The sequence below is a fragment of the Papio anubis genome, chromosome X (assembly GCF_008728515.1).
Source record: "Papio anubis isolate 15944 chromosome X, Panubis1.0, whole genome shotgun sequence".
Classification (NCBI taxonomy): domain Eukaryota; kingdom Metazoa; phylum Chordata; class Mammalia; order Primates; family Cercopithecidae; genus Papio; species Papio anubis.
The window spans coordinates 99,377,722-99,397,960 of NC_044996.1; the positions used below are offsets into that span (position 1 = coordinate 99,377,722).

General features: G+C 39.3%; 1 long non-coding RNA gene and 1 pseudogene across 1 annotated transcript in view; one reads left to right on the plus strand and one right to left on the minus strand.

Moving 5' to 3' along the window:
* Positions 1-1,330: 1,330 nt before the first annotated feature.
* Positions 1,331-2,854, minus strand: LOC101006646 (annotated as a pseudogene).
* A 3,127-nt stretch (positions 2,855-5,981) lies between these two features.
* Positions 5,982-20,239, plus strand: part of LOC116272125 — a 64,291-nt gene continuing 50,033 nt past the window's right edge. The window contains exon 1 of the long non-coding RNA XR_004180844.1: positions 5,982-7,621. This is a non-coding gene — a long non-coding RNA (uncharacterized LOC116272125). The remainder of the gene's footprint in view (positions 7,622-20,239) is intronic.

The following is a 20,239-nucleotide window of genomic DNA, read 5'->3' on the forward strand; positions in this document are numbered from 1 at the left end:
TTCATATATTAACTAATTTAATCTCCAACAATCTTTCGAGTTACTATCATTCTTCCTTTTAAAAAAATATAAGGAAACTGAGGCACAGAGAGGTTAAGTAATTCACACAGATTCAGACTATTTGCTACACTATTCTTATTAAGACAGAATACTCTAGAGTGTTGTTATTTTTTAATAACAAGGGTTGAAAGAGAATGGGATGTTTTTAATCATAAGTAAATCAATAAATTTCGATGTCAAAATACCCTGTTCTCTAAGCATTCAGTCTAATCGAGATTTAATAATCTAGACCGAATCTTTTCCACTTAAACAGATGCTCATAAAAGCCACATCCAAAGAAAAATAAATTGCAGAGTGTGCTGACTTTTCTTAAAAACTGTGGCTGATTTTCAGTCAGCCTGTCCAAATCTCTTTTCAAACTTTCAGCCCATAAGCCAGTACATCTGCTCCAATATCGAAGTAGGATGTCAAGCCCCTAATATTCCCAGAAGAAAACAGGGGAATTTGGCCAAATGTTTACTAGGATTTCCTTGTAGGCATCTTCTTCCAAATATATGAAGATCCCCAGTTGGGGGTGTTCTAAAGAAGCTCAGATTCAGTGATTTACTCCAATTGCCAGAACATGTACCAGATGAGCCATTATGTCCTGTCTCTTGCATGTGCATGTGTGTACCTGAGCCAGGTGGGTAAATACTGAAGAATGTTTTGCTTAAACTTACTCTGATCTCCTGTAAGTAACTGCAATCCTCCGTCTGATACCTGGAGCCAAGAGCATTCTGTAGGCAACAACTGCCTACCTGATTTAATACGCAAACCAGCATACAACTTGCTTGCTCTCAAAGACATGTCAGTATGATATCTCCCAAACTCTCCCAGAGATAATCTTTGAAAATAACAATGATGCCTGGGTGCGATGGCTCCTGCCTATAATCCCAGCTATTCAGGAGCCTGAGGTAAGAAGACGGCTTGAGTCCAGGAGTTTGGGGCTGCAGTGAGCTAAGATCATGCCACTGCACTCCAGCCTGGGTGACAAAGTGAGACTCTGCCTTTAAAAAAATTAAAAAATTAAAAACAACGATGATGTTGGTGATGATAGTAAAAGCAGACCTTTATTGACCTCTTATAATATGTCAGGCTTCACACTTAATGCTTTATAGCATTTATAGTCTTTTAAAATTTAAATTTCACAATAATCTTTTTTCCCAAAGAACTTTATTTTTTATAATTTCAACTTTTATTTTAGATACAGAAGGTACCTGTGCAAGTTTGTTACATGGGTATATTGCATGATGCTGAGTTGGGAGTATGAATGATCCCATCACCCAGGTAGTGAGCACAGGACCTAATAAGTAGTTTTTCAACTTATGTTCCTCTCCCTCTCTCCCACTCTAGTAGCCTACAGTGTCCATTGTTCCTATCTTTTTTTTAACCTCTGAACGTTTTATTGTCCTCCTACTCTCCAAAGGGTCCCCTGCTTCTGCTGGCTTAATATCTCAGAACTTTGGTGTGGTTGGTCTCAGACACCACTTTGCCATCCACTATCTGGCGGGCGGTGGTCTTTTGGATGGTTTGGATGGAGTTGCTGTCCAGGGCATCACCAAGGTTGAAGTTCTTGCCATCTTCCAGCAGGCGGCAGTAGGTGGTGATCTCAGCCTCCAGCTTGACTTTGATGTTCAGCAGGGCCACCTATTTCTGTACCTAGCGCTGTCCCTCTGCCCTGGTCTGTGCCGGCTCAGACTCCAGGTGCAGCAGGATGCCGTTGAGCTGCTCCTTCTGCAGGGCATAGCGGGCCTCCACCTCCCTCAGGCTGTTCTCCAAGCTGGCCTGCAGATTTCTCATGGAGTCCAGGTCGATCTCTGAGGACTGGACTGTACGTCTCAGCTCTGTGAGCATCATCTCAGCAGCTCCAACCTTGGCGGACTGTGTGGTGCTCTCCTCAATCTGCTGAGACCAATACTTGTCCAGTTCCTCTCAGTTCTTCCAAGCCAGCACGTCATATTGGGCCCGGACGTCTGCCATGATCTTGGCAAGGTCCTGAGATTTGGGAGCATCTACCTGCACGGTCAACCCAGAGCTGGCAATCTGGGCTTGTAGGACTTTTACTTCCTCTTCGTTGTTCTTCTTCATGAAGAGCAGCTCCTCCTTGAGAGCCTCGATCTCTGTCTCCAGCTGCAGCTGAGTGACATTGGTGTCATCAATGACCTTGTGGAGCCCACGGATGTCGCTCTTCACAGACTGGTGCATGGCCAGCTCTGTCTCATACTTAACTCTAAAGTCATCAGCAGCAAGACGGGCATTGTCCATACTGTCCACCGTATTTGCGAAGAGCTGAGCCCTCAGGTCCTCCATGGTCTTGAAATAATGGCTCCAGTCTCTGACCTGGGGTTCCTTCTTCTCCAGGTGCTCCCGGATTTTGCTCTCCAGCTTCCGATTCTCGGTCTCCAGGCCCCTCATCCTGTCCAGGTAGGAGGCCAGGCAGTCTTTCAGGCTTTGCATGGTCTCCTTCTTGTTCTGGATGCCTCCCATTCCTGCTAGACCCCCGGCCATCCCTGTGGCCAGGCCTCTGGACCTCATGCTCCCCCGGAAGCTGGTGGAGCGGGACACGGAGATTCGGGAACCAGAGCCCCCCACGCCTGCATAGAGGCTGCCTGCACTGCTGACTGGCCGGGTGCCATAGCTGGGCACCTGGACAGAGCCCCGGGACCGGTAGTTGGTGAAGGTGGAGCAAGTGGTGAAGCTCATGCTAACCGGGGAGGAGAGTGAGAGGACAGGACTTAGGCTTTGTCGACGACCCATTGTTTCCATCTTTATGTTCACGAGTAACCAATGTTTAGCTCCCACTTATAAGTGAGAACATGTGATATTTGGTTTTCTGTTCCTGAGTTAATTTGCTGAGGATTATGGCCTTCAGCTGCATCCATGTTGCTGCAAAGGACATGATCTCATTCTTTTTCATGACTGCATAATATTCCATGGTATATATGTACCACATTTTCTTAATCCAATCCACCACTGATGGGCACCTAAGCTCATTCCATGTCTTTGCTATTGTGAATAATGCTGCAATGTACATACAAATACATGTGTCTTTATGGTAGAAAGCTTGATTTTCTTTGGGGTATATACCCAGTAATGGGACTGCTAGGTCAAACAGTAGCTGTTTTAAGTTCTTTGGGGAATTTCCAAACTGCTTTCCACAGTAGCTGAACTAATTTACATTCCCAACAACAGTATATAATCATTTCCTTTTCTCGGCAGCCTCACCAACATCTGTTATTATTGGACTTTTAATAACAGCAAACAACCTTTAAGTAACCAGTACAGCAAGATTTTCAAATTTGGTATGTGTAAAAATTACCTGGGAAGCTTATAAAAATGTAGCTTTCCAGGATCCACTCTAGAATATCTGATTCAGTAGGTTTAGGGAGTGGTGTGAACATCTTTTATTAAAAATAATAGAAAACTGGTGAAAGTGACTGAAATCAATCTAATCCAAATAAATAAAATGTATTGTGCTTCTACTAAGTCCATATGGAAATTAACAAGATAGAGTCTTTGTTGTTCCTCTTATAAAAAGAATAACAATATTGAACAAATCCTTTCCCAAGAAGTAAAAAGTATGTGTTGATTGTGTGACAGATTTGGGAAAAAGCAAGTGAAACTAACAGGGAAGGAAAAGATGGGAAAAGGAGGGGTCAAAGAAGGGGAATGTTCTATCTCTTGCTGTATACAAAACCACTAAGAGACTTAATGGATTAAAAGGCAAAAATTATTTCATTTGTTTATGAATCTGAAATTTGGGCAGGGCTCAGTGGGGACAGTTTGTCTTTGCTCCATGTGTTGCCATCTGGGGTGGCTTAACCTGGGCCAGGGAATCTACTTCCAAGATGGCTCACTCATATAGCTGACAAATTGATACTGGCTATTGATTCCTCTTCATGTTGGGCTCTCCATAAGGTGGCTTGGGCTTCCTCACAGCATGGTGGCTGGGTAATGAGGGTGATAATCTCAAGGGACAAGAAGTAGAAACTTCCAATTTCTTAAGGCCTAGCCTCAGAAATATGCACATTGCTTCTATCATACTCAACTGGCTAAGCAGTCACAGATCCCAGATTCAAAGGAAAGGGATATAGATTTCACCTTTTAGTTGTAGGAGTGCCAGAAAACATTGGAGCCATGCTTTAAAATTGCACAGGGACAGACAAAGGAAAGACTGAGAACATGAAAAACAAACTTTGCCTATTTTGCTAAGGCCAGTTCAACCAGGAAGAAAGCAAACACTCCTTCCTTGGTTAGTCAAGAAAAACCATTCCAAGTAGAGTTAGCACACTTTCTAAGATCTTGTCACAAAAATGGGAAACATGGGAGATTTTCCCTACATACTTAAATGGAAAGAAAGTTCTTTCAAATGTCACTCTTATTTCCTAAAATACTTTCTTCTTCTTAACAAATATTGAATGTGCTTACATGCCAGTCACTGTACTAGATGTAGGGGATATCAAGATGAATAAGACATAGTCTTTGTCCTCAGATATGAATAGTTAGAAGAAATAATCATCAGAGTCATGCTACACACACATAAAGCTATTTTGGATGCCCATAGGAGAGACAGATAGGTGGGTGGACCAGCTCAAATCCCACTTTCCTTGGGCCATGGATCCCTGAACAGGATACCAGTTCAGGTATCCTGATCTATGCTGTCACTACTCCTTGTATCACAGTACTTTATTATATATTTGTGAGACTATTTGATTACCATCTCTTTCCCATACAGGATCATAGAATCCTCTTGAATATTGGGCCAGCTTTAGTGATTCACTTCTAATGAAAGATACACAGAACTGACTCTATGTGACTTCAGAGGTTAGGTTACCAAAGTGTCTGCCTGGCTCTCCTCCTAGCTATACACACCTTGGAGCTCTGGTGCTGCCATGCTGGAGAGATCACACTGAGAGATGAGAGAGACAGACAGAGAGAGAGAGAAAGAGAGAGAGAGAGAGAGAGAGAGAGCTTGAGAAGAGAGAGAGAAAGACAGAGAGGAGCTTGAGAAATCCCAGCTATTTTAACTTCAGCTGTTGGAGTCTTCCAGCATCAACCACCAGATGTGTGAGTGAACAAGCCTCAGATGATTCCAGTCCCCAGCCTTCAAGCTGCCTTAGCTGATGCTGCATGGAGCAGAGACGAGCCTTCTTCTCTGTGTCTGCATCCTATCCGAATTCTTGACCAAAAGAATTCGTAAACATAATAAATGGTTGTTTTATGCTACTAGGTTTTGGAGCGTTGTTATGCAACCATAGTAATTAGAACAGAGAAAGAAGCAAGATTCAGACTTAGAGGCACTTTACATGAATGAGGGGGAGTTTGTACTTTCCCTAGGGCTATGGAGAGATATGGAGAGATTTTAGCCAGAAGAAAGGGACAGCTCTATTTGGGTTTTAGAAAATAACTCTGCCTGGGAACAGTGGCTCATGTCTATAATCCCAACACTTTGGGAGGCCAAGGCAGGGGTATCTCTTGAGCCCAGAAGTGCGAGATCAGCCTAGGCAACACAGTGAGACCTTGTCTCTACAAAAAAAAAAGTCTTTTTTTTTTTTTTTTTTTGAGACAGAGTCTTGCTCTGTCACCCAGGCTGGAGTGCAGTGGCACGATCTTGGCTCATTGCAAGCTCTGCCTCCTGGGTTCACGCCATTCTCCTGCCTCAGCCTCCCGAGTAGCTGGGACTACAGGCGCACGCTGCCATGCCCGGCTAAGTTTTTGTATTTTCAGTAGAGAGGGGGTTTCACCGTGTTAGCCAGGATGGTCTCGATCTCCTGACCTCGTGATCCGCCCTCCTCGGCCTCCCAAAGTGCTGGGATTACAGGTGTGAGCCACCGTGCCTGGAAAAAATTTTTTTTAGTTAGCCAAGTGTTGTGGTGCATGTCTGTAGTCCCAGTTACTTGGGAGACTGAAGTAGGAGGATTGCTTGAGCCCAGGAGGTTGGGGGTGCAGTGAGCTATGATCGCACCACTGCACTCTAGCCTGGGTGACAGAGTGAAAACTCGTCTCAGAAAAAGAAAATAAGAAAAGAACTCTGGCTACATGCAGTGGGACTCTCATGGGAGACTGCATAGGACATTGGTAAAGATTAACACTTAGAGTCAGAATGATGAGGGTCAAGTTCCAGTTTGCTACTGTGTAATCAATGGCATAGTCAGTTAACCTCTTTAAATCTCGGTTGTATCATCTATAAATTAGGAATAACAACACTCCCCTCTCAGTGAAGAATGTGAAGACAGCTCAAATGTGGTCACTGGACATGTATCATTTCAAGCCTACTTTTCTACTTTCAATTAAACTGGCTGTTGGGGGAAGTTGGTCACATGACAATTCGAAATGATTGTTGAGATAATAATATCTCTTCATCACAAATAATGCCAGTAAAGACTAAGTCTCTGATTCTAAGTGGCTTATTCAAGTTGAATTACTTAGAAATATACTCAACAATTACAACAATGTAATTGTTAGGACCAAGAGTCATGGTTTTCCAGTGATGATAAGATAGGATGTCTTATGATGACTAAACTGTGATGTAAAATTTTCAATTCCAAGAGTTGACTGTTTCCCAACACTGGGTGATTTTCTTCACTTGTTAAAAAACTAGTCATTGACGTATCATGGAGCATATTTTTAAATCACCTCCAAGTACTGCATCTGAATATGATGAAATATGTTCAGAGAGGAATATGACGAAAGAACAGATCAGTAATATATTTAATGCTGCTTCCCAAGCTAAAACATTCATCCCTCTAAATTTTTCTGATATGTGATTCAGCTTAGCATCTGACAAAACATTAATTTTTAGTTAGAATCCTCTTCATAATTTTTTGGTCTATCTTTAATCCAGTATCAAAACAGGTAAATGCAACAAACACATGACGTCATTTCTACATCTCGAAATTGTGAATTAGGACCTTCTAAAAGAGTATAAAAGGAGGAAGAAGAAGCAGCAGATAAATATGGTATTTTGCCTAAAACTCAAGCTATTCAACATTCAGTGAGATAGAGATATGGCAAGGAAAGGTTACAAATGTCATCACTTTCTCTGTTATGAAACTATTGTCAGTATCTCATTGGTAATAATTACGCATTTTTTCATTTTACAAATAGAAATGTATCTTTTAATTAAAAAATTGTTGGTCCTAGTGTGTCATTATTGCATTTGATTCCAAATGTTTGAGAAAAACTATACAGATGGTGATGACACAGGCAGTGGGTTAGATCGCTCCAAAATAGTGTAAATGAGAAGCAAAGAGAACCAAGGAAAGATCCCAGGGAACACCCACATGAAAGAAACAAAGAGTCAGCGAAGGAAACTGAGAAAGGAGAGGCCAGCAATGTAGGAGGCAATACAGGAGAAAGTGTACTCATGGGATCAAGGAGAAGAAAGGGTTCAAGGAAGCTTTGCTAGTCACAGAGAGGGAACAATGTCAAATGTTTCACAAGTCACCGGACATAAGTTGAGAAGGCTTACCGAAATGAGTTAGCATCACTGAACTCAGTAAGAGCAGTTTCAGCAGCGTGGTGTGGCTGGAAACCCTTCTGCTTGAATCGAGGTGTGGGCGGGAACAATACAACAGAAACAGTGAGTGTGGAGTACCTTTTCTAGATTCTTGGCTAAAAATGGAAGGTGAAAAATGGGATATTAGCCAAAAAGGTATACAGGAGAGAGAGAGAGAGAGCGCACACAGCATTCCTAAAACAAAAATAAATTAATATTTAAATACTGACTGAAATCACTTAATATACAGGGAGTGTTTTAAATAGAACAAATGTTTCAAGAGGCTGGAAGGGATAGCATCCAGATCCTGATACAGAGAATAACCTCAGAAAGGAAACTTCTTTTACAGTGATGCTGTGGTTTGGATATGGTCTGTTGTCCCCATCTAAACTCATGTTGAAATTTGATCCCCCATGTAGTGGTGTTGGGAGATGAGGCCTCGTGAGAGGTATTTGGGTCATAGGACTGGATCCCTCATGAATAGCTTGATGCTGTTCTCCCGGTAGTGAGTTCTCACTAATGCAAAACTAGATTAGTTCTTGAGGGAATACATTAGTTCCTGAGAGAGCAAGTCGTTATAAGGCAATGTTTTTCCTCTTGGTTGGACCTCTTTACCTCCTCCACCATGTTGTAATGCAGCACAAAAGCCCTCACCAGAAGCCAGGACCATGTCCTTGAACTTCTCAGCTTGCAGAACTACGAGCTAAATAAATCTCTCTTTTTTAAAATAAATTACCCAGTCTCAGGTATTCTTTTATATCAACACAAAGTGGACTGAGACAAATGATGGGAGGAAAGTAAGAAAGAATGATTAAAAAGGCAGTTAAAAATAAAAAAAAAAACTGTGTTCAGTGTGAGCAATGAAACAATACTGGCTATGAGTTGATAATTATTGAAGCTGGATGATACATACATGAGGGTTCATTATACCATCCCCTCAAGTTTTGTGTATGTTTAAAAGTTTCCACAATAAAAACATTTAAAAAAATGATAAAAAACCCTGGGGTAAAAAATTGCTGTTACTTGGGGGATAGCTTAAGTTTCTGATGTGAAGTTGAGGAAAAGTTGTCTGCTGAGAGTTAAGGTTGTGGGTTGAAGGTTTAATAAGATTGGTGAAAGTTTGAAATCACTGCTGTGGGAGAAAGAGTTGATGATCCAGCTGAGGTTAGAGGTCTTGAATTTCCAGTTGCAAATATTTGTGTGTTGTAAGATTTTCTCTAGGAGCTCTCAAGAGCACAAGTGTGAGAACTGTTGGGGAGATCCATAATTGATTTTTGATGGGCTGGCGCAACTGTAGATTAAGGGAAGCATCAATAAGAAAGATTTAATGTGATGGGGCATGTTGCTTCCCTCCCCCTTCATGAAAAAGTTATTGTGTTTTTTGTTTGTTTGTTTGTTTGTTTGTTTTTAAGTAGGAGAATACTTTAGTATAGTAGTCTTGAAGTTTTGAGTTTGATTCTAATGGGAAAGAGAGAAAAACTAACTTGAGAGGTAAGATAGTTTTTCTTTAAAAAATATTGTCTCATGTATTATCATATAATATTGATCATAACTGTTTACAAGGAAACTGAATGATAGTAAAATCAAATAATCCAAATGCAATTTCAGAAATATTTTAAAATTTAAACCAAATATGATTTTAAGTACTTATAAATTATTTATACTAAAAAACTAGTATCTATCTAGAGGAAAAACCATTTCAGATATTGACCTCCAAATTTAGCAATCTTTCTGGTATTTACACTGATGGCTTTATTTCCCATTCTAGATTTCAAACTATTATTTTAACTCATATTCATTTTATTTGAAGTTTTCCATAAGTTATTGGGGTACAAGTGGTATTTGGTTACATGAGTAAGTATTTTAATGATGATTTGTGAGATCCTGGTGCACCCACCACCCGAGCAGTATACACTGCAGTGCATTTGTAGTCTTTTATCCCTCGCCCCCTCCCACTCTTCCCCCTAAGTCCCCGAAGTCCATTGTATCATTCTTACGTCTTTGTGTCCTCATAGCTTAGCTCCCGCATATTGGTGAGAACATACGATGTTTGATTTTGCATTCCTGAGTTACTTTACTTAGAATAATAGTCTCCAGTCTCCAGTCTCATCCAGATCATTGCAAATGCTGTTAATTCATTCCTCTTTATGGCTGAGTAGTATTCCATTGCGCACATATGTGTGTGTATATATATATATATATGTATATATATATCTCACAGTTTCTTTATTTACTTGTTGATTGATGGGCATTTCGGTTGGTTCCACGATTTTGCAGTTGTGAATTGTGCAGCTATAAACACGAGCGTGTGCAAGTATCTTTTTCAAGTAATGACTTCTTTTCCTCTGGGTAGATACTCAGTAGTGGGATTGCCGGATCAAACGGTAGTTCTACTTTTAGCTCTTTAAGGAATCTCCACACTGTTTTCCATAGCTGCTGTGCTAGTTTACATTCCCACCAGCAGTGTAGAAGTGTTCCCTGTTGACCACATCCACACCAACATCAAGTGTTTTTTAATTCTTTGATTATGGCCATTCTTGCATGAGTAAGGTGGTATTGCATTGTGGTTTTGGTTTGCATTTCCCTGGTCGTTAGTGATGTTGAGCATTTTTTCTTATGTTTGTTGACCATTTGTATATCTTCTTTTGAGAATTGTCTATTCATGTCCTTAGCCCATTTTTTCATGGGATTGCTTGTTTTTTTCTTACTGGTTTGTTTGAGTTTGCGGTAGATTCTGGATATTAATCCTTTGTCAGATGTATTGATTGTGAAGATTTTCTCCCACTCTGTGGGTTGTCTGTTTACTCTGCTGACTGTTCCTTTTGCCGTGCAAAAGCTCTTTAGTTCAATTAGATCCCAGCTATTTATCTTTGTTTTTATTGCATTTGCTTTTGGGTTTTTGGTCATGAAATCCTTGCCTAAGCCAGTGTCTAAAAGGGGTTTTCCAATGTTATCTTCTAGAATTTTTATAGTTTCAGGTCTTAGGTTTAAGTCCTTAATCCATTTTGCTAACTCAGATTTAAATGTACTTTTAAAGAAGATTAATTGTTGTACATCTTCCACATTCTACCAATATCTTCATAGCCTAAGAATCCCTTGAAACAGAATGACCTACACTCCATTTGGGACCAGTGACCACTGACAAAATCTCAATTTGCTGTATATCCTCCTCCCCTCCTTGTGTTTACATTTTGTAAACTGGATCCTGAGGTTTAAATATTGTGGGCAGTGGGTTACTAGTAACCAACATGGCAAAATACTATAATGCTTCATTAAACAAAGCTGTAAGATAAGGTTAATATAACTAGGGAATAAGGAAGCCTGTGCTATGAGCAAAATGAGGGTTAGTGGAAATCTTGGTGCACTGTAACTAGTTTGCTTATGTGTAAATTTATTTGTTTATATTGTTTCAAGATGGGCTGAATTGTATCGTTTACATGACAAAGTTGTCAGCAATTTCCAGTTTGCACTGTAGATTTTTGGAGGGTGAGACATCTGTGAAATTCTCTATAATGAAAGCCAGCAGCTTTTAAAATGATATGATTTCACTGCAGTTCAGATAATCAGGGACTAGAAAAGTCAAACCAACCCTCCCATTCATGACAATTAACAAAGCTGGACAAAATATAAAAACCATCTTCATAAAGGCATCAGAAAACTAAAAAAAAAAGTGAAAAATTACAGTGCCAAGATGGGGTGAAAGCAGAGGTTCCAGAAAGTAAGACCGTCACTGGGACCTTGTTTTTCTCTTGGGGTGTTTTCTCATTTCAGGAGAAGACTAAGTAGTTAAGACATTGAATAACATTATTAGCAGCTTCGCAGGACTGGGTAGACAGGGATTGGAGTCTCCTTTAGGGTCCCTAAAGGGGACCTAAAGAAGATATTCATTTTTCAGACTTTAGCTCAGCTTTGAATCATTACCCCAATCACTAGACTTGAATTGAAGCTATTCCCTATTGCTAGTGCCAACAAGCACTTGATGGAATCAAACATAAATCCTCTCTGGAGGACAATAACATTCATTTCGACTTCAAATTACTTCTTACAACAGTTTTGCAAATACAATGTCCACAATTGTGAATTGTACTGCAATAAACATGCAGTGATGCCTTTTTTTGTGGTGTCTTTTTTGATATAGTGACTTCTTTTTTTGGGGGGGTAGATACCCAGTAGTGGGATTGCTGGATCAAATAGTAGATCTACTTTTAGTTATAGAAGAAATCTCCAAACTGTTTTCCATAGAGGTTGTACTAATTTACATTCTCACCAGCCATGTATAAGCATTCCAGATGAAGGGAGATTTAGTGAACTAGAAGGTAAATCAGAAAATATTCAAATTGAAATATGGAGAGAAAAAAGGATAGAAAATACAGAAGAGAGAATAAATGACATAGAGAACTCCATAATAATATTTGTTTACATTTAATTGAAGTCTCAGAAGAAGAAAAGAGAAATAACAGTATAGACACAATATTTAAAGATATAATAGCTGATAATTTACTGAATGTTTTTAAAAAATCATTTATAAAGGCTTATATACCCTAAGGAAGAAGCAGAAAGTGAGGCTGGAAAACTCATTTGGAGTCAGAGTGTTAAAGACTCCATCAATCCATGCAGCTAAATTTTGGCATGTGGGCAGATGGGAACATTGATGGAACAAATGTCAGGATGAGATCCCGGAAGCCCAAGGAGTCATATGAGGGGCCATTTGCTTAAAGAAACCAAGAGCAGAAAAGGGAGACACGTGAGTACTTAGAGGACTACAAGAGTCAAATCTGGAAAAGCTGAGCTTAATTGCAAGTCCAAGCAGACAGGAGACAGAAGAAATAGAAGAGAAACATCCCACAGGTTGGGACCTAGGCAGAGCTGAAATGGAATAAGAAACTAGAGCCAAGCAAAGTTGGGAAGTTACAACAATTTCATGGAAACAGTCTGAGTATCTGAGGCAAATGGTTTAATTTGATTTACGGGCATGGTACTGGGGTGGATGATTGAAGGCTTTAAGGAGGTGAATAATATGGTACTAAGTGTGCTTTACAAAGATCATACTACAAAGATCAGTGTGAAAGGTGAACTAGAGAACTTGTGATGGTTCCAATCTCGGGATTGGGGATCAGGCAGTCTTGAGTGCAATGCTGATTCCACCTCAACTATCTCTGTTTCCTAGGGCATTTTGCATAAGCTCCCTGGGCCTTGGCTTTCACATCTGTAAACTGGGCATCTTCACGGGGTTGTTTTGAAGTTAATGAGATAATACATGTGAAGTACTTGGCCTAATGCCTGGTTTACAGTGAACATCCAGTGACCAGTGACAGGGCTCTTCTGAGGAGAAACCAGAGGCAGCAAGATCAACTGGGATGGTATTGAGATAGTCTAAGAGAGCCCGAGGGAGTGCAGGCATGGGCCAATAAACAGCTGTAAGAATGAGGAGGGGGGAAGATGTATCAGGGAATGTGTATGTGTGTGTGGGCAGGGGAGTATAGGGACAATGGAATAAGGCAAAGAAATAACACTGGAGTCCCCACCCCAACACTTCTTGAGCACATGCTGTGTGCCTAATTGTGTGCAGCTGATTAAGCCCTATGCCCAGATAACACTGAGAGCCCCAGGCCTCATTAAGCAAATTCATGCATGCTGCCATGGATGTACAAAAGATACATTTGGTCTTCAGAGTGAAGGGGCCTGCTATAGCCAAATATTCTGCAAGAATGTGCAAGCCTGGTGTGAACTTCGACCAGAGGCAAGCACTTTATTTGTAATAATCTCTGTCAGCCATACCGTGACCACCAACAATTTGCACAGGTCCAGTAGGCTGTTAATTTTTCCAAAAATTGAAGAAGCAATTGAGAAACTTACTTGTGTAGTTAATTTACTCCCCCTTTCCACATGAGCACTTCTTCAACCCAACCTAATACTTATGAGTAACAGCTCAGAACAGACGCTACTTATTTTCTCAGCCCAAGCAAGCTGTCTTGCAAAAGAGGTTAAGAATAGATTGCAACTCCCTCTAAGGTCTTGGTTTTGTCTCCTTGTTGCTTTCATTTAGACAAAAGGAAGTCTGTTTATCAAAGGATTTCCTGAGGCTCCAAATCCCTGGGTGAGGAGGTGAGGTGTGAAGGCCAAATGGCTCACTAGGAAAGATTTTAATCAGTGAGTACCACCGGTGGGTGCTTTCCCTTGGTTATGTTTGATTCCTCCAGCTTCACCACTGAGAAAAGTAGGCAAAGGGCAGAAGGGGTGACTAGTGAAGCAATGGGAAAGAGGAATAGAGGAGAAAACCTTCTCACTGCTCTAGCACCTTAGAGAGACTGAATAAAATCCTGTTTCCCCCAAGTTAACCACTCCACTGCCAGCTCCCCCATCAGCCAGCCCTAGGAAAAATAGTGTAATAGACGAAATGATTTCTGGTACCCTCATCTGCTTGCTTCTCTCACCCATCATTACCTCCTTTCCCAACACTGAATCCCAACTGCCCTCATGCTGTACCCCTTCCTTTGCCATCAGACCAAATGTAACCTTATCTTGTGATCCGGGCCTTTCTTTCCCTTATTCAACTTTGTCCCACAGAGCCTGAACTAATGTGTGTGTTCATTCTAGCAGTGCCCAAAAGGGCCACATACACATTGGAAACTGGGAGCCTCAGGTAACTTAAAAAAAAAAAATGATATCTGGCCTCTGCCAGAAAATAAAATGGCACCTTGAAGGAGCTGCAACAATTTGGACAGATATAATACTTTGACACTTTTGTTCACCTCAGTTAGTCTAAATTCAGTACTAATTCAGGTTGCTTTCAGTTTTGTTTCCGTGTATGGACAACAACTTGGGGGCTTATTTGGGAGAGCAGCCATGCCCATCTGGCTCATCGTTATGCCCACCCACGCACAATTCCCCCCAACACCTGTGTCTGGCACATAGAGTTCCATAATTGTTCCCCAGATTTAATGAGAATGAGCATATGATTGTTAATTTTTCTCCTGCTGAATCCAGAGATAGCAAAAAAAGCACTTTTCCATTTTAATAGCAGCCCTTGAAATATCAGTTTTAATATTTGCTGAGACTTATGTAATCATTCAATAATTAATTCTCATATTATCTTGTGAAATTGGTTATTCTTATGAAAGTTTTACAGATGAAGGAATTATGTTGAAATCCTGGTTTAAGAACAAGGGAGAGGCAAAATTTAGATTTGAATCAGATGGAAATTGCTTAAAGGTAGATTTAGCCCAGTTTATGCTTAAAGGTATTAATGACAGTGATGGTGAAGATTCTGAGATGTCTATTTTCTTTTTTGAGACAGAGTCTCTCACTGTCACCCAGGTTGAAGTGCAGTGGCGCGATCTTGGCTCACTGCAACCTCCACCTCCCATCTTTAAGCCATTCTCATGCCTCAACTTCCCAAGTAGCTGGGATTACAGGCATGTGCCACCACGCCTGGCTGTTTTTTTGTATTTTTAGTAGAGATGGGATTTTGCCATGTTGGCCAGGATGGTCTCGAACTCCTGACCTTGTGACCCACCCACCTCCACCTCCCAAAGTGCTGGGATTACAGGCGTGAGCCACCATGCTTGGTCCTGAGATGGCTATTTTCTAATTGGAAGTCCTCATCTGTGTACATGACACGTTTGTCTTCCTCCTAAAAAGACATATTTTAATAAAAGGGGAAAACAGTTGTCTTTTTAATGGTTTATCAGATTATATTCTCAAGTGTTTTCCTATCCCAGTCAAGGGCTTCATCATTCTTCTAGTCCGTCAAAGTCATTATGGCTTCCCTCCTTTTCCCATCCACACCCGTTCATCAGGAGGTACAATCACCTTGACCTCCTAGCCGTGTTTTAGTTTTTGATTGCTACCACCCTAGCCCCCGCTCTTGCCTAGAAGAATGAAATAGCCTCTTAAATATTCCCCTGCAACCATTCTTATTTCCTTACAATCCACAATCTTCCGATCAGTATAACTTTTATGCTTTTTTATAAACACAAATCAGTTCATGTCGCAGCTCTGTCTCCCATTGTATTTCAAAGAAAATTTAAACTCTTGTCCAAGGCCTTACATAATCTAGTTGCTCTTTGACCTCATATCTTTTCACTCTCTTACTTTCTATACTGGCATTATACTCCAGTCATTCCAGCCATCTTACTATTCCTTAAATATAGTGAGTTTATTTCTACCTGAAAGTCCTTTTACTTGCTGTTTACTGACCAGTGTTGCTAGTATCTTTGTTAATACATTGTTAATAGTTTGTTAAAACCTACTAAACTCTACAGGGTGCAAGCAAGAAGCAATTTTATTATTTCTTACTACTACTCCTCTGTCAATTTCTTCCTCAGCCCTGATGAAATCCTGGACAGATCTCATAACTTGTTTGATGTTTTTCAGTTATGAAAAGGTCCACTAAAATCTAAAATTGTGGTTTTCAACAGAAGAGGCCCACTCTCTGGGGGCATTTGGAAATTCATGGGACACATTTGGCTGTTGCAATGGTGGGGAATGAGATTTAATGGCATTAGCTATATACAGGTCTGAGAAACAAGGCTTCTGCCAGCAAATGAACTCTTGTTGCAGATATTGCATGGCTTTCAAATGACCTGTTGGACATTCATGTATACTTGAATAAAACCCATAAATATAAAACATTTTTGCCTTGATTGACTGTACACTAAATTTTCCAAAATCGAAAACACTGGATAAATTAAAGGACGATTATACATTGTTTTGTTCAGAACTTTCCCAAGAGTTGTTTGTCATTTCAAAAAATCATTTCACTAACAGACACACCATGTGTGGTATATAAATAACCAATATGACACACTTGTGTAAGACGTGATCAGTAGCTGTTGTAATTATGGTGGTTCTGTATGTATGTATAGGAATATACTTAATCTTTATTTCAAATGGTTAAATATAAAGAAAAGATACTGATTATATTAAATTAAATATTGTTACTCACTTCGATCCAGACTTGTTCACTACAAGTAGTTGCAAGCATTTCATTCATTATGTGATCTAGGATAGTCATGCCAAAGGATTTGTATACTGAAATGTTTATTATTTTATTATAAATTGCTTTTATTCATTTCACCTTCACATTACAGTTTGGTTTACACCTTTGTTTTTGAAATGTTGTGTGTAGGTAGCTTGTATTATCTATATATTTCATTTCAGGATATTAAAGAGATATGTTAGAATATTTATTATAAAAAGAGGGCATTGAGCCTGACAGGATTAAGGACCAGATTCTCAAGAAATCTTACTCTGGTGCATCCCATCAACTCGATGAGAATGCAGTTCACTTCTGCAGTAGCCTCTCTTCTCACTTTGCCCTCAAGGAAGTCTTATAAATCCAATTCCAGTTGAATCCCTGAAGCCCCCAAATTCCAGAGGGTACAGCTATCCAGGTGGTTTTCTTAAATTACCCCAACTTGACTTAAAGGAAAAGGAACAAGATGGGAAACATCACAGTATTGCAACAACTTGTTCTCTAAAGAAATAGTCCTCATCAACTCAACAACTTATCTTTGTTAATCTTGTATGTCCTGTGCATATAATAATCTGAGGGGAGCAAATCAACTTTTGCCACCTTGTGTGCAAGCCTTCCATAAATTTTCTGGCACCTTATTTTAGAATTTGACACAGTCAGGGCCTCTGTTACAACCTTGAGGCAAGATGGAGACCATTTTTAAAATTTGAGAAGATGAGGATTCCTCTAGGAATGAGTATGAGTACTGGGTGAATGCCATTTTTCTTTTTTCTTTTTTTTTTTTTTTTTTGATACAGAGTTTCACTCTTTCGCCCAGGCTGGAGTGCAGTGGCGCTGTCTCGGCTCACAACAACCTCCGCCTTCCAGTTTCAAGCGATTCTCTTGCCTCAGCCTCCCGAGTAGCTGGGATTACAGGCATGAGCCGCCACGCCCAGCTAATTTTTGTATTTTTAGTAGAGACTGGGTTTCACCTTTTTGGCCAGGCTGGTCTAGAACTCCTGACCTTGTGATCCACCCACCTTAGCCTCCCAAAGTGCTGGGATTATAGGCATGAGCCACTGCGCCCAGCCATGAATGTCATTTTTTAACTGCCAAATGTCAACTTTCTGGTGTTGATATTACAATATGATTATGTAAGATGTTACCACTGAGGGAAGCTGGACAAAAGGAATACAGAACTCTCTGTACTTTTTTTTTTTTTGAAAATTCTTTTGAATCTATAATAATTTTAAATTAAAAAGTTAATAATATGCTAATTTGATTCTTACATGTATATTATTAAATCTCATCATGGGAGTGACATCAGCAACATGGCACAGTAGGAAGCTCCAAGCCCTTGTCCTCCTATGGCATCATTAAATAAACAACTAGGAATTGACTAAAATGACTTTATAGGAGGTCTGGAAATCACTCAAAGATCTACAGCAACCAAGCAAATAGCCAATTTTTTAAAAACCGAAATTACAAATGGTAGAAAATTTTGTAACATTTTTACTTGTCCTTGCCCCACCTGCCCCTAGCGTAATTCCCAAATTTGAGGCAATGCATAAATATACAAATATAAGAAGCTCCATGAACTCAGAGATCCACAGCAGGCACATTATAATCAAACTGTCAAAAGACAAAGAGAGAACCTTGAAAGCAGTGAGAAAAGCAACTCATCATGTACAAGGAATCCTTAATAAAATAATTTCTCAGAAGAAGCCATGTAGGACAGAAAGCAGTAGGATGATACATTTAAGGGGTTGAAGGGGGGAAAAAAACCTGTCAACCAAGAATTTTACATATGGTAAAACTGTCATTCAAAAATTACAGAAAAATTAAGAAATTCTCAGATAAACAAAAGTTGAAGGCATTTTTTATCACCATTACATGACATGCTAAAGGAAATCTTTTAGGTTGAAATGAAAGGATGGTAGATAGTAACCGAAAGCCATATGAAGATATAAAGTACAGGTAAATACATGGACAAATATAAAAACCAGTATTATTGTCATTTTAGTACCTAATTCTGCTTTTTATTCTTCTACAACATTTTAGAGTTAAAAGAATAAAAAATCACAAATCTATATTAATGGGTAAACAATATATAAAGATGTAATTTGTGACATCAATAACATAAAGTGGGCAAGAAAGATATGTAAACAAGTACAGTTTTTGTATGCAATTGATGTTAAATTATCAGCTTAAATTGTTATAATGTTAGTATGTTACATGTAATCTCCATGGTAGCCATAAAGAAAGTATCTATAAAATATACTTAAATGTAAATGAAAATGGAATCAAAGTATGTTACTACAAAACATCAACTACACACGAAGGAGGGCAGTAAGGGAGGAAATGAGGAACAACAACAACAAAAAAAACTATAAGACATGGAGAAAACAATTAAGCAGCAATAGTAAGTTATTTCCTATCAGTAATTGTTTTAAATGTAAATGAATTAAACTCCCAAATTGAAAGATATAGATTGGCTGAATGGACAGAAAAACAACATCCAACAATATGTTATCCGCGTGAAACTTTCATTAAACTTAAAAACATGCAGAGATTGAAAATGAAAGGATGAAAAATAATATTCCATGCAAAGACTAACCAGAAGAGAGCAGGGGTTGACTAAACTAATACTGGACAAAATAGACCTTAAATAAAAAAATTAGGCCAGGCACGGTGGCTCATGCCTGTAATCCCAGCACTTTGGGAGGCCAAGGTGGGTGGATCGCCTGAGATCAGGAGTTCAAGACCAGCCTGGTTTACATGGCAAAACCCCATCTCTACTAGAAATACAAAAATTAGCTGGGCTTGGTGGCAGGCACCTGTAATCCCAGCTACTCAGGAGGCGGAGGCAGACAGAATTGCTTGAACCTGGGAGAAGGAGATTGTAGTAAGCTGAGATCATGCCACTGCACTCCAGCCTGGGCCACGGAGTGAGACTCCATCTCAAAAAAAAAAAAAAGTAAAAAACATAAAAAGATGTAGAATATTATATAATGAAAAAGGATTAATTAACAAAAAATATACAATTTTTAATTAACCAAAAAGATACAATAATTATAAATATATATGCATCAAACTTCATAGCTTCTAAATATATAAAGCAAATATTGCAGAATTGAAAAGAGAAACAGGCATCTCTACAATAGTAGGAGGAGACTTCAATATTCCAGTAGGCCCACTTTCAACAATGGAGAGAACAACTAGCTGAAAAAATCAACAAGGAAATAAGGAACTTGAACAACACCACAGAGCAATTGAATCTAAAAGACATGCAGGACACTCCATCCAATAATAGCAGAATACACCTTTTTTGTCAAGTTCACATGGAACTTTCTCTAGGACAGACTACATGTGAGGCCACAAAAAGTCTTAATGCATTTAAAAAGATGGAAGTCGTACAAAGTAACTTTTACAATCACAATAGAATGAAAATAAAAAATCAATAGCAAAAGGAAAACTGAAAAATTCACAAATATGTGGAAATTAAACAAGATATTCTTAAATAACCAATGGGTCAAGGAAGAAACAACAAGAGAAATTTTAAAATATCTTAAGACAATGAAAGTGAAAGGTCAACATTTAAAAAATGAAATACAGTGAAAGCAGCACTAAAAGGGAAATTTATAGCTATAAGGACATTAAAAAAGAAGAAAAATCTTAAATCAACAACCTACCTTTAAATGTTAAAGAACTAGAAAAGAAGAACAAATTAAACCCAAACAACAGAA